This window comes from Grus americana, chromosome 6 (genome assembly GCF_028858705.1).
Source record: "Grus americana isolate bGruAme1 chromosome 6, bGruAme1.mat, whole genome shotgun sequence".
In the NCBI taxonomy this organism is placed as follows: Eukaryota; Metazoa; Chordata; class Aves; order Gruiformes; family Gruidae; genus Grus; species Grus americana.
This window is the reverse complement of record NC_072857.1, coordinates 37,718,662-37,732,716: the sequence shown is the minus strand read 5'-3', so window position 1 is coordinate 37,732,716 and position 14,055 is coordinate 37,718,662.

Genomic DNA, 14,055 nt, shown 5'->3' with positions numbered 1-14,055 from the left:
ATGATGAAGAAATGTGGAAGCCCTTCAGAAGTGCATGGCTTCTAAATGAGTCATATACACCCTCAAAAAAAACCCAAACAAACAAAAAAAGCACATCTTTCCCAATCCTGCCTGAAGCTGCCCAAGCTCCTCCACGAGCCCCCACAGGCAGGACAACTCTTCATGCTCTTCAGCCACACAGGCAGGTTTTCAAGGAAACGCTCCACACATTGGGTGAAAACACTCTATGCCTCCCCACATCAGTTTTACAGACGTTGCACAAATTCTTCCACCAACTGCTCCCAACTCCCAGGAACTACAGAGCCAACAACCCCCACGCCCACAGGCTGCCCTTGGCTCTGTGAAGTCTCCTGCACCAAACATGCCCCCCCCCGTAGAACCCCCTATGGTTTGGGAACATCCCAAAAGGGCAAGAGCATCACGAAAACCCAGCCAGGCACATGTGTAAAGGTGCCAAGGCTCACCACAGATACTTTGATGCCCAGGGCAAAAACAAGCCTAGGTAGGGCTGAAAGGGCTCCTGCAGGTGGGCTTGCAGTGCTGTCTCCATTGGAACATGACCTTGCTGACAGGCAATCTCAGGAGTTTTCAGGCACCCCTCGCTTCTGCCACATGTGGGGACGGAGGACAAGGCAGGGGACTGGGCCCCATGAAGTGAGGGTTTTCAGGCCAGGGTTTTTTTCACGGTTTTTCAGGGGGATCCCTGTGCACAGTGGGTGTGCAGCGTTAGCATCCAAACTCACTCTCAACCCAGCAGAAGCAGGTAACTAAGCTTAGGCCAACATAGACTCAAACCCCCAAATTCAGTGTCTTAGCTGGTGTGGATGGATACTGCAGCATCTTTATAGCTGGGCCTTTCAACTTACCCAGCACAGCTCATTAACCTTGGCCAAAGTGGTAAGCATGGATTTCCAGATCATAGCTGGAACTGAGATGTTTGCTTCATTGACTCTTCTCCCTGAATCAATCAACACAGCTTATACCTTCTGCTTGACTTTGTGACTTGGGGTTTTTTTTTTTCCCTCCTTACCTTTGCTTTTCCTCGATGGTGGTAATGTTCTGGAAAAATCATTTATGTGGGCCAGATCTGGAGCTGCATAAAGCCCATGGAGTTAAGCTGATTTAGAGCAGTTTAAGACCCAGCCCTTCAGCAACAGCTGAACGTAGGAGTCAGAGGGAATTTAATTAGCTTTGAACAGTTGATCAAATTTCAGGCCTAGCTAATAAACCTGTTTGTGCCTGACCTTAACAGCAAGTCTTGGTATATTAATTAAAGGATCCCAGCAAGATCTGACAGGTAGTTTTTTGTTGTTTGTGGGGTGGTTGGTATTTTGTGTTGTGGGTTTTCTTTCTTTTGAAAAGAAAAAGCAAAAACTCTTCCATCATTCAGGATGTCCCTCATCAAACATCCCCTTACTACAAGCTAGAAACAGACACAACACTACTTTCTTTAACACAAAGATATTTGCATCCCTTCTGTACCCCCTGTCTTTGCCAGCGATTACAGAATATCACTTCATATCAACTGGGCTTCAGAGAGCTCCTTCCAGGCTCAGGGCCACCGCCTCTGCAAAAAAAAAAAAAAAAATGACATTGCTTGGCTTGGGTGGTGCTTTGCAAGCCCAGAGAGGAGATGAGGGGCTCACTGTGCCAGTGGCCGTGCTGGCACTACTGTGAACGTGGTGTTTGGTGTCTGGGGATAAGCATCACCCACCATCCTGGTACCACCCCATTGGCACAACTGACCTTTGAAAACAAGATGAGCACGAAGATCTCTGCCTGCCTGAGTGGGTGCAATGCATGGCTGCTGCGAGACCCGAAGACAACCATCACATCTTTGCATCCTGCAAAATTTTTGCTGTTTCAGAATCAAAACCGCTCCCTCAAAAGCTGTTGGGGAAAAGCAGAACAAACCAGCTCTCAATACAGCTGCTGATTTGAGACAGAGCCTGCTTTTGCCTCTCCCACAAAGCTTTGTATTCTCAAGTGTGGCTCAAGCCAGCTGTTGCCCTCAGCATGGTGGTCCCTGCTGTTTTCTCCTGCAGGAGAGCTGCCTGAAAATGCTTCTGGTTTACCTCGCCCCACCTCACTCTCACTTGTTTCTGTCCCCATGCTGCCCCTTTTGGGGAAGAAGGGCGGTGGCTTCAACTCTGGGTCATTTCACAAATCCAGTTCACAGCATCACAGCAAGGGGAAGGCAAAAATGCAGTGTGGGAGGAAAGCAAAACCAGCTTAGCACAAGGAAACCTGCACCCTCCTTTGTGCTCATGAGGAAGAAGCATTTGAGCACAGCTGAGGACCACCCAAGAACATCATTATCCCCAACGTTTGGGTAATCTAGATACTAAGAGTTGACAGCAGAAAGGGGAGAAGAGAAATAAATTTTTTCACGTAGTCCTCAACAAGAGCCATTTTATTTTGCCACCCCTTGTGTTGGACAGCATACCTTGCAGCCACTCTTCATCCTCAGACACCATGCATCCCCTCCACTTGCCCCACAGGGTGAAAGATGGGAAATTTGGCCAAAAAGTACAATAGATCCTGAAATGAAGGGCCACCCTTGGAGCCTGTGGATGACAGGAGACTGGTCTGCTTCCTCTGCAATGAGGAAGACAGACAGGAATGGAGACAGCACAGAGATGGCACTAAAAACAACCTTGAAAGCCTGAAGGGAAAAGAGAACACAGCTGTGGGGAACCGTTTAATTCCATCTCCTCATGGCTGGGGAATTTCTCACTGGCAGGACACATGTCAGGCAGTCCTTGTGCAAAGCTCGTTTTGTGGCCATTGCAGTTTGCTGCAGCATTTGCAGTGATCTCAGGCAGTAATCAAATCCACTGGTAGGGCTTCACCGTCCATAAATCCCATTGGAGCCAGGCCCATAAATAGTTACACTGTAGTATGCAGCTACATAGAGGGCAGGAGCAAGTGTTCCGCACAACGGCTGTTGGCTCTAATCAGATTAATTGAGTAGTCAATCGTATTTCCACCAGTTGGCCAAGTTTTATTATAGCTACCCCTCCTTAAGGATACCTCTCACTGGTGAAGGGGAGACCACAGTACTGCCAAACAGGTTGCTTGCAGGGGAGACCCAAAGCACCCCTTAGTTGCAGGTGTTTCCCCCATTCCCAGATGCTTTTTTGGAGCTGTTTTGTAGCACTTTGCCACTGAGGTGCCCCTCCTCCGTACTGACACTCCCAGTAGTAGATAGGAAAGGATCAATCAGATTTTGCACGCGGCTGAAAAAAATAGGAGGGAGAGAGAGACCTCAGAAGTCTAAGAGACTCTGAGAGGGCCACCATAAACCACAAACTTTCGGTAAGAGCATATCCTACATCCAGGGTTCCCCTTGTTAGGGATTTATAGCTCATTTATCACCGTGGGAAAGAGGACAAACCCCACCTGGGTGGCAGCTACAGTGGGTTGCAGCTAGGTGAAAGCCACACCAGGATACAGCACGGCAGTTCCCAGAATAGGGCTCGCCACCCCACCAGACTGCAGTGCTTAGTATTTACAAGCCTGACAAATTCATCTGCAAGAAGCTGGGCTCTGGACCAGAAGTGGGAAGTTGCCAGTGGAAGCGTTTGGGAATCCCTGGTGGTTCATCACCACAGAGGATAAACTCCAAGGTGTTTATACCACCCAAAGCTGGGAAATACCCTGTTCCAGCAGGGCTGACTCCGTGCTTTACAAACATACGGAGGAGACAGAGCCTGATGTAGGGATTCCAAATGAGTACAAACGTGCTCAAGTTTTGGAAGCGCACAGACCCTTTTTAAAACAGGACAATCATCTTCCATTATCTTTCCCCCTCTCATTATCTTCACAATACCAGTAGTTCCAACTCCCTGGTTTTCATCAGCAATAATCTCATTCATTCACTCCAATAACCACTCCACTGAACAGTCTGTGCATTCAAGTGTTGAATTACCGCCTTGCAAATCCAACGAGCACTGATATTAGTACTTGCTTCCCATACCCCTGATTTGTGACAGGCAATATCAGCAATGGGGAAATAAAGAGATATTCTCCGTAACAAGAGAAAAATGGCCCGATATCCTTTCCTTGCTTTTCTCATTTGAAGATTTAAATAGGATATGTGCTTTATAATAAGAGGGCCTGATTTAGGACTCTTCCCAGCTTCAGTTTTCACAAAACCTATGGTAAGGTGATCACCTTCCTACACTTCTGTCTTCCTTTCTATTTAGGTTGCAATAGTCCAAGAGAGTCAGAAATATCACTGGGAGAATACAGAAATATGGACAAGCCAAGCAAATCCTTAAGCCTCATCTTCTTAGGCAACCCGGCCAAGAAGAGCAAATCATATTAGTCAGAGTATGGAAGTTGCAGCCAAACTATTCTGTTAGTAAATGGATTAGATATATCTGAATAAAACTTTTTAATGATCCATCTGCAGCTTGGATCTTCCTTAGATAAAACTAAGGATGAATTCCACCATTTGGAAAAAGAAAATGCCACTGCATTACCAGCCTCAACATATTTCCTACTGTAAAAAGTTCATGCCATGCCCATGTAGACAGAGCTGAGCCCTTCAATAATTTCAGGTGATAGAAGTTTCACATGCCATCCTGCCACCACTTCTGATCTGAGCAGGGGACACAGTCTATACTGGACGAGATCGGTTTTCAGGTGTGCTCCACAACTGTCTCCTCTGTCTGATCGGCTCAGGACAGTGCCTCCACACCACTTTTGAAGGCAGCTTTGGGAGCTCCACTAAGAAGTCCCCATCCACTTGGGACCATCAAAAGGTTGCACTCAAACCTAGAAAGTCTTTATGTGATACCCCAACAATTCTGTAAACATCATAATTTCATCAAAAGGAAAGAGACCTAAGACAATAGGGCTGGAGGCAACGTTTGAAAGGTGCTCAGGCAAAACAGCTCATTCCAGTGGACATGCCTTGCCTCGGACTGGGACTCAGCAGACAAATCGCCTTCCTCTGCCTGCAACTGTCGAGCTGGGGCTCCTCCAACAAGTCATTTGGCTGCTCTCTGCTTTGGTTTTCTCCTATTACACCTTTGTTCATCTTCCTGTATCTCTGAGGCAGGGTTTCTCATTTCTTGGTGTGGCACATCACATAAGGACTCCAGTTAGAGCTTGAAATCTGAAGACACTTCTTTTGCATTTGCCAAATAGTAACATTTCTACAGCACTTTCAAAATGCTCAAAAGCTGCTGAAGAAGAAATCAGTACCTAAAAAACCAAATGTACAAACGTAAAACTGATAGCAATGCAAAATTAATACTATATCTCCAACATTATTTTCTCACAAGACTTGGAAAGCATATCTGGGGGAAAAAAGTTTTTACAGAAGTGCTTCATTTCCCAGACAAAGGAATATCTGAATCATTTCTCCTCTGATTAACCCATTATCATCATGCTCTGCCACTGGTTATTCCTTGTACTTCACAGTCAGGAGGCACTACCATGGCAATGAAATGAGTCTCGGCTGGATTCATGGCTGTCAGGAAGAAGGGAACAGCTCACAGATAGCTGCCAGCCCTTTTGCTACTGCAAGACACCCCTCTCCCTGCCTCTGGCCAGGCCTGCCAGCTCAGCTAGAGGGGGGGAGAGCCAGGCAGACAACTCCACTGCTCCCAGCCAGCATTGCCCAGCACTGGAAGCTTGCAGGGGACATGCTCTGTGAAGGTAGGTCACAGGGAACTAGACTGACATGGAGTATTATGTTTGTTACGATGTGGATCAGAACCCTGTCCTTTGCCCACATGCAAGCCCAACCCGTATGAATGCTGTACACAGGAGGAGTACACAGGCCACCAGCAAGGAAACTGTCACTAGCTCTTTAACAGGACCAAAGTTTGAGGTGCTTAACCGCTGCAAAGGTCATTTGCCTGCGTGGAAACTGAGTTATAATGAAGTGTACCACGCTTGCTGGCCAAGACTGTCAGAGAGCTATTAAAAACAGCAGGGATCTCTTGGCCATCTATTCTACAACAAGCCAGGCACCTCAACTAGCTGTTGGGCACATTTTCTTCAGCTCCAACTAAATCACTGGACATAACCTTTAGATATGACACAGGGCTGGGAGCCCTTGCATGGGTACAAATTTAGGGCTGGGAGAAAAGACAACACAGAAAAATCCAGCTGGCAGCTTGCAATGGCCGCAGGAAGGTGAAAAGCTCCATCCTTCAGGAACATGCCAAAGATGGGAACAAATTTATAGAAAAAGCCTATTAGGACTCTCTTCTGACCTTGAAACAGGGAGCTGGAAACCACACTGAATTTTAATCTTCTTAAAGTGACCTGGAAGTAATAAAACTCCCCAGATCTTTGCTTTCCAGAGGGGTTGAACACTTTCTGTTTCCCTAATGACAACACTGGCATGGGAATTCAGGCCCCATAATGTGGCCATTGTGCAGACTTGTCCTGCCCCCAAAGCCCAGAAAGGAAAGGTGTGCCAGACCCCTGTTCCCGTCAATTCAGCATCCAAGCATCTGCGGGTGATACCACTTCAGTGTGCTGGGTACCAAAATCCTGTTCATACATATTTTCCCAGGTGTCCCTATGCCTTGAACCCACTTACCAGATTGCCTGGCTGTATATATGTCTTTGCTTTTATACCATTGTTTCCCATTAGGTTCTTTTTCTCCTTAATTTGAACCCTAATCATGCAACACACAATGTACAGCATACTACTCACTCTTGTGGCCCCAGAGACATCATTAGAAGCAGACTTAGCTATCACTTGGTCTTTAAAAAACTATCTGTAGTAACGGATTTTCAAAGCGAAGTGAGTTGAGACACCTTGATTTGGAGGATGTTCAGCTTAAAAATCCATCAAAGGAGGCAGCTTTTTTTTTTTTTTTTTAAGAAAGAGGAGAGTGTTCATCACTTTCTGAAAACCCAAAATTGATATCTGGAAATCACTTGTGACTACTGAAATCCTTGGCTGATGAATAGCAATTACCATCCTCATTACCGAGCAAAGGATGACACGGAAAGCCAGTCTGCATCAGAGCGCACAGAGGGGAAGAGCAACCCTCAGCCGCTGAAGCTGCCGACAACACGTTCCTCCTGGCAGATGTCACCTTATCCCAAGAGCTGCCACTTTCTGCTGGACTGTTTTCTTCAGCTGTCTAATCCTGAGCTGCAGGAAACACACAGCTCCTCTCCTCCCAGCGAGCAGACAGACCACAAGAGCGAGTGTTCACAACCACGCTGCGGCTTCAGGTTTCTCCTTCTCATTGAAGGGACAGGACTGTGGGACAAGACACACTTGTTGAGTTGATTAGGAATTGGGGAATGTCAGGTTTGAACTCTACTGTGAGAAAAGCAGATCTGTTAAATTAGATGTGCAGGGGGTGGGGGCAAGGTGCTTTTCAGCATTCACCGCCCTCAAGTAGAGGGGCAAATGTGCTACCCAGGATTAGCAGGATGCTTGTATTAAATGTTAAAGACCACTACAGAGACTTGATTACAGTTGTTCTTTAAATACTGTTAAAATGATAAAAATGCTATTCAAAAATCTTTGTGGAAACAGAACCTTTCAGAATGGGAGAAAAACTTTGCTTCCATAATGGCTACAGAAGGGAACTGTAAGAAGTAAAAAAAAAAAGTGATGCAAAGAAAAGACAAAAAAAGATGGCAGGGACTGCATCCACACTGGAAACTTCCTTGGGGAGATCTCTACAGTGATGCTCTAAAGGAGCATAAGCTCCATCTAATTTTAAAAGAGAGTTAGAATCTCAATTGATTTCAGATCATAAAAAGCACAAACGGGAGGGAAGGAGGCTTCCAACACTAACTTGTACCAAAAGCAGCAGGCACGAAACTGAGATTCCAGCCTCAAACCTCACAGGCTGGTAACTATGGCAGTATTAAATGTACAGCAGCTCCCCACTCCAGCTATCTAATAAAAGCTGTATTAAACTGACATTTAACTTGGGAAGAGGGAGAAGGGAGACACTGGCAGGAGGCTGCTAACCTTACACCACTCCTTTGGAGACACATCCAACGAGGTGAAAGTTCCACCCATAGCCACAGATTTCCAAATGTCTTGATTCTCAGATCCCTCAATTATTATGATAAAACCTTATTGAGATAAGAAACCTGTACACTCGTTGCAGGGAACAGTGTTGAAACTAGGAGATTATATCTTTTGATATAGCTGCTAAGTCCCCAAAAGCTTATAATTTAATTCTAAGCAATCTCCCTTGCCCCTGACAATTCACTTAAGCACAATAAGAGAAGAATTAATAGAACATCTTCGTCAATCATTATCTGTAGCATTCACAAGGGCAGATCAAAACACATGCACACACAAAATGATTTCACAACAGTTTCTGAAGGAAAAGCACAGGCTTGTGTTCGTTGCAGAACATACAGTTTCATGTTATTGCTAGTTAAAAGTATTCAAACATTCAGCTAAGTTGTTTAGACATCTACCAGGAAACAAAACCAACTCCATGTGCCCCACAGGGGATCAGCCACAAAACACATCACCAATAAAGAGGAGCCAAAGTGTAACATTCACAGGTACCCAGCAGGCAGAAATGCTCCACAGCAACAGAGCCTGGAGACAAAAGGGCTACGTGGATCCCACCTCCTATTGCACTCCTGAGGAGGCTAATGCTACAAGGCATTTGCGATCACAAAAGGTGGAGAAAGCTCCTTTGTGATGAAGCCGACTTTATTTCATTTTATCACACTAGTTGCACACCACTACTGGAGTTCTGCTCTCTTGGGACAGTATAGGTGCCACAGACTATTGCTGAAATAGCAGGCAAATACTAGAAACTAACCTTTCATTTCTACATGAGAGATGAAAAGCATGTCTGAATTTTGTAAAAGCCACTAAATTCCTTCATGGATAATGCTGTTGTATGAGTACAGGGAAAAAAATTACTACAAAATACACACTTGAATTTCTAAAGCACTTCCATTTTGTGGAAATGTCTTATATTCTTTGGCAAAAGTCTTCATCAAATCTATTTTCTTTAGAAAAAGGTTTTGCAAAATATTTGCTCAAAACTAATGATGAACTTGTAATTGCAAAAGTTTTCTGCCAGCATCACATTCTGAGAGTTAGACAAGCCAGGCAGGAAATAAAAATACTACATGGTCTACTTGTTAATCAAGACTGTCCAGATTTTATGTTGTGAATAGTTACGTTTACGCATCTTTGATAAACCCAGAAACTAAAATTCATTTGCCAAAATGAATGAGTAAATTTCAGATGTGACCATAGCGAAAGAAAAGGGTGGCACAACTAATTTAAAGTCACAAGGTTGGAGTTTGTTTTGGGCAACTCTTGCATGGCAGCATCACCTTTCAAAATCTGATCTCCCACCTATTTCAGGGCTCTCAAAACTACAGAAGTGAAGACTTCTACTGTACCTTCCACAGTCATTTAAACTGTCCTTGCTAAAAACAGTCATCCAAATCAGCTTTGGCACTTAGGGTCCAGCTGCACTTGCTGTTCCCACTTCTAAGATCCAATATTTCTCACGGAGAAAAGTAGAAATAACCTTATAAGCAAAAAGGGTTAAAAGTCACCCCTGCACGTACACATGCAGCAGCCCACAGCCAACTGTTGCAGTTCTATCTGCTTAACAGAGTTGCTCAGGAGAGATGAGTTTGGGACAAAAATATTTAATAAAAATAACTGAGCTACCTTTAGGGGTAAGTGTCTTCATAAAGTATGTCATTGGCCTCTTGCTGGCAGCTCTGAAGTCATCTCATATTGCAAAGCAACTGACTGACAGAAGTTTAACAAGCAGGAGAAAAACCCTCAGGGCTGGCTATTCAAGCAGAAGTGGCTGAAATTGAAACCTTGCTAGTATCGTACTCTGTAGGTGGACCTCCAAAGCCCTGATTACATGCATCTTACATGAAATAGCAACTTTAATGTAATAGTTAAGAGCTGCAGGTGGAGGCAGAGGCAGCTTGCTCTGGCTGCCAAACACTGGGCACTTTCATAAGGAGTTCAAGGTGCTCAGTCACTCCCTACAGCCAGAGTCTCCCCCTCAGGGGGTCCCCTTCAGCCCTTGTGCTGACATCGCACCCAACCCCACAGGATTTGCAGGTCCTAAGTCCAGTAGTGCTTTCTGTGAGATTCACTGTATGTCTTCTGCTAACCACTTCTGATCTCATAGGTCACACGAGAAGCAAAATTACATTCTTGAGCATCACCGTGTCACTTGCTTCCCTACAGCTAAATAAGGGGCGCAGAAGCAGCGGGCTATTTAAAGAAAGCCAGCATAGCTATTTGATGGATCCTGGAGGAGAGACATTACTCACATATGCATCACTGCTCCCCAAAAACAGGCTTGCACCCACGAGCAGCTTCAATGGGAAGATTTCACAGTGCTTTACTGAGGTTTGTTTCCACATGCAGAGGGAACACAGAGGTGTTACAAGCACAACACAAAAGGCCAAGCTCCATCACAGCTAGTTTTAAACAGCTTGGCCAGCTTTCTCCAGTGTATTGCTGGCAGTGGCAAGACCTTCCTGCCTCCTGTAAGAAGCACCCAGCAGCTCACTATGTGCTCTGGCCCGTTAGACTGCAGCACAACCAGTTGCTGAGTCTCTCCTCTCCCACTAAAAGCATTAAGGGACCCATATCGTCATCTTGTAACATTTCTAAAAGAAGGCTCTTCTACCCTTGACTGGGTAGAGTGCAAGGAAACTCTACCTGTCCTTGCCTGCACCCTCCTTTGCCTGCTGGTTGGAGGACACCTCTCCAGCCACAGGCCAGGGACTGGGAACAAAAATCCTGCTGGGGTAAGAGGACATAGTGCTGTCAGAAAGTGCCTGTTAATGCTATGGAAGAACACAAGTCCATAGAAAACATCAAGCTGAGCACCACAATGGCTGGGAGGCTGGAAAAAAGATGTAGTGTTGACTATAGAGGGGTACCACAGCTTGGGGTGCCATGAGGAACACCCTGCCACCAGATACGATACCCTCGAATCCCCAAATCTCCAAAGCAAAATGTCAGCTCTAGCTTTCCGTACCAATTCTTTACATACAGCCACTTTTACAGGTAGCAATAAACACATTAAGAAGGTACACAGGATGCTCAGAAACACTGTCATAGTGATTCACAAGAAAGGAGGAGCTCATCAAATGCTTTACACTCATTTGTGTCCACTCAGACAAGTACAGTATGGCTTATACTCAAGATATTAATGTTGATCTCTATCAGGGCTTAATAAGCCTTGACAATGCTACTTAGACTCTTTAAACAGTTTCCTGAGATATACACGATGCACTTGATCATATGATAGTGTAGTTACAGCCTTCTCTCCCCAGAGAATATCATCTTCATGGATACAATTCAAAATGCACATTATCTGAAACCTACAGAGATTCCACAAATCCAAAGTATTTACTGCTAGACATGGAAATAGCAAAAAAATTTGAGTTCCTACAGCTTCATTCTTGCTGGGCTGTTTCAAAGTTTGCATATGACTGAGCTACACTTGAATTCTAACACAACAGCAAGATTCATGCATGCAGTTAGAAAACAGGGTGTTCTGGTGCATCCAACATGTTTTGAGGTATCTGGGCATTTGGCAATATTTAAGTAAATGCAGATCACATGCTTAGCGGAGACAGGATTTCAGCGACAAGGACGGAAAATGTGTGATCCCAGAGAGTCATGCTTACATGTCCAAGCTTTGGGTCTTCGAGGCTATCCATACCTCCCATCATCAAGAAGTCTTACTGATAGCTGAGGAGAAAAAGAGGCACTAGATTTCCTAAAAATAGATACAATCTTTGAGTTTTGAGAGATTTCAAGCCCAGACTATCCCTAACGGAAATCAGCAAGATTTAACCCATATGTTAAGCCTGGTGATTTATCCCCCCAGCCAGTTTGGCCTTTAGACCCTGGGCTGACTCAAAACTTTCTGGAGCACTTTATGTCAAAAATGAGAGGGAGGAAAAAAGTGAAAGAAAAGAGGTTGATATCCCATGTTACATTGAAACTTTCCAGGCAATGCAAGTATGTGGGAACTCCATGCCATATACTTAGCTATCCTTTAATGCCCGTTCCAAGTCTGAAGTCACTCCATCTCTTAGTAGATTCAAATGGGACCTGAGAAAGACACAGTTCATTTTAAATAGGCAGTAATTTAATTCCTCTGCTGCATGCTCCAGGCAAAAGAGAGGAAGGGAAAGGCAGTGAATCTCTGCAGCTCACGCCCAGGCTGCGGGGCCCTGAAGCCACAGGAATCCCAATTGCCCAAAGCAGCACCAAGGGAATTTTATCCTATGTAGCGTGAGACAGCGTGCCCAGATTAGCATCTTATGTAGTGCCTAATCTTTAGGTTTAAAGCTACATAGTACCCCTCCGGGCCCGTCAGCTAGTACTTTTCTTGGTAGAGTCCTGCTTGGTGGGATTTGATATGCACATTCTGCCTCAACCTCAGCTGTTGCCAAAGGAACTGGGCAACAGGAGCCAGGCACAGCCCTGCTCACATATATTTTGGTTACATTTAGCCAGGTACTCACATTTCAGAACCTGGTTGTCCAGTGGTCTATAAACCGATGCCCCTGCAGAGGAAACTGAGGCACCAAAAAATGAAGAAAAGCTTTACAGGAGAGTAGAACGCAAACTGCAAAGAACACTTGGGTGACATGGTTTCTTCCTCAGGGAACAATGGCATTGGGAAAGTAAGCAGCCCAAACGTGGGCTGAAAGCAGCCCCCACGTCATCCACGGTAACAGCCGAGAAGCAGGCACACCTTCAGGAAGCTGCTCCCCACCTTGTCGGCCCTCCTGAGGCGAGGTGGGGGGGTGACGGAGACGCTCGCAGGCTGAGGAATGCCTTCTATGTCTCGCTGCCAGTTGCTGGGGGACACTGACATAGTCTCAGACGGAATTAGAAAACCTTGAGCAGGAGTGCACTTTGGCACAAGTGCTAAGTCAGCCATAAGCTATATGTGGCACACCAGTTGGTGCCTTCTTTCCTCTTCTTCAGACACTCATTCCTTTGCCTGCTCCTTCAGCGTGGTTTGACTTCAGCCTACACTGCCCTGTGACTGCTGCATGCCCCTGACTGCATTCAGGCTACCAACGCCTTACGCAGCACTTGAAGGAGCCAAGAGGCAAATCCTCCATCCAAAACACACCCATCACCTCCCTTGAGCCAACAGAGCCCTTCATCTGTGCACGCAATCCCACCTTTGTGCCATTATATAATGCTGTCTCCAGCGTACATCCATCATTGCCCTATTTCCTACCACCTGCAAGTCCCATGGTGCCAGCCCTGACTGTCTGCTGGTGACAATCCTGTGCAGTCACCTCCAGGTCTCCTCCCATGCTGTGCCCTGCTCCCAGGCTGCCTTCCTGAGGACAGGACACCCTTGTTGGACTAAGACCCCTGAAACATGCTGACCTGGCCATTTACCAGACTTGACTCACTTCTGCACAAGCTTCCACAGTTTATCAGGTTGTCCTACAGCTGTGAGCATCTTGGATAGCAAATCACTTTGCTGTATTGAAAGTACCTTGCACATTGTAAGCACTGACAAAGACAAATCATTAGCAGATTAATTAGGCACCCTGTTGCACACAGTCAGCATTACAACCTGAAGCAGAGATCTTGAGAGAGTTTGCTGGCAGAGGATCCCTGGCTTGTTACTATAAGCCTGTGGTGAAAGGTGCAAGAATCAAACCAGACGAGCAGTCTAGCAGAGGCACTAATCTCTCTTTTACGGCCAAAACTACATGTTTAAGAGATAGCACAAGGATCTCTGCAGCATCTTGGTGTGGAAAAATGCACCCAGTCTCTATCAGTTCAAGAACTGCTTTAAACACAGTGAAATGGATTACATATTCCTTCCAAATTCTTGATAAATGCATAAATGCCCAGTTCCTTCGTGCATCTTATTAAGCTCTTGGCCTCAAATAGTCCCCCAGCAACAAGTTTCACATTCTAACTGGTGTTGGAAAAAACCATCATTCCCACATATTAGTTTTTAATTTCACTGAACCTCCCTTGCTTGTGTTCAAAAGGCTTCTCAGTAAACTTCCCTGTACTTTCTGTAACTTTGGATAACAGGACCA